The sequence below is a fragment of the Fulmarus glacialis genome, unplaced genomic scaffold (genome assembly GCF_000690835.1).
Source record: "Fulmarus glacialis isolate BGI_N327 unplaced genomic scaffold, ASM69083v1 scaffold24308, whole genome shotgun sequence".
Lineage (NCBI taxonomy): Eukaryota > Metazoa > Chordata > Aves > Procellariiformes > Procellariidae > Fulmarus > Fulmarus glacialis.
The window spans coordinates 8,854-9,925 of record NW_009227926.1 but is presented as its reverse complement, the minus strand read 5'-3'; the positions used below and the strand labels follow the sequence as shown (position 1 = coordinate 9,925).

The following is a 1,072-nucleotide window of genomic DNA, read 5'->3' as shown; positions in this document are numbered from 1 at the left end:
CCCCGTTCTGTTTGCTGATCCCTGTTTGCTGACGGGGTGAGGCTGGTGTGTGTGCCAGCCTGCGGCGGCTGAGCTGGCGCTTGCTGTACGGACACCGTACACGGAAGCAGCAGCTCCTCTTCCCAGCGTGAATTTGCAATTACTCCCTCAACATCAGCGTAGCTGAAATCTGTAGCTTTGAAGGCCTGGGTGAGCATTAATTGCATTTCTGGCATGAAAAGTCACCCAACTCGTTTGTTTCTGGAAGGAGCCGGTAGTTGGGCTGTTTGTGTCGCCTTTAGAAAGGCACCCGGGAGTTGTGGTTGGGAACAGCCCCGCTGCAGCTCATCCCCACCGGCAGGACGGCTGGCTTTGGGGGAGAGGAGGGGAAAGGCCGTGCCGGCCCCGGGACTGCACCGGTGGGACGTGACCGGTGCTGCAGGAGCCAAAGGACCGCGGGTGCCGCACGCTGCCGTGGTGCTGCTCACTGCGAGCGCAGCGACCTTAGTGCCAGGGTTTAATGCCATGGATTTATAAAACACAGCACCTCTGAACAGCTGTTAGCAGATGTGATTCTGCGGTTGTCCTGTGTGGGTGGAGCTGGAGGAACAAGCAGATTTAATATGCCGGTGTAAAGAAATAAATTATTTTCCCTCTCAGTCTTGCCTCACTGGGGACCAAAAGGGACCTTGGGGCTCCTCCCCGCAGTCTGCTGCTGCGACATGCTGGGTGCAGGGGGGCTGCTGAGCTGCCCGAGATGGCCTGGGCCATGGGGGCTCGCCCCCAAGCCTGGCCCTGCTCTCTGAGGACGGCGTTTCTGTCCATAGTGTCTCAAAGGCGGTGCTGTGACTGTCCCAGAAACACTGCTCTTCATATCCACGCTGGATGGAAACCTTCACGCAGTGAGTAAAAGCACAGGTGACATCAAGTGGACCCTGAAGGATGGTGAGTAGCGACCTGGGGGGGGGCTCGCTCGCAGCCTGGGCTTGTCACTAGCTGGGGGTCGGGGATGCACCCCCCAGCCTGGCTCTTGCTGGTTGTGCTCGGGGCCGGCAGTTCCTCCAGCCCCGGGGACGCTGCCAGCCGCAGCTCC

General features: G+C 59.8%; 1 protein-coding gene across 1 annotated transcript in view; it reads left to right on the top strand.

Moving 5' to 3' along the window:
- Positions 1 to 812: 812 nt before the first annotated feature.
- Positions 813 to 1,072, top strand: part of LOC104080806 (serine/threonine-protein kinase/endoribonuclease IRE1-like) — a gene marked incomplete at its 3' end in the record, with an annotated part of 8,997 nt that continues 8,737 nt past the window's right edge. The window contains exon 1 of the mRNA XM_009583319.1: positions 813 to 924. The remainder of the gene's footprint in view (positions 925 to 1,072) is intronic.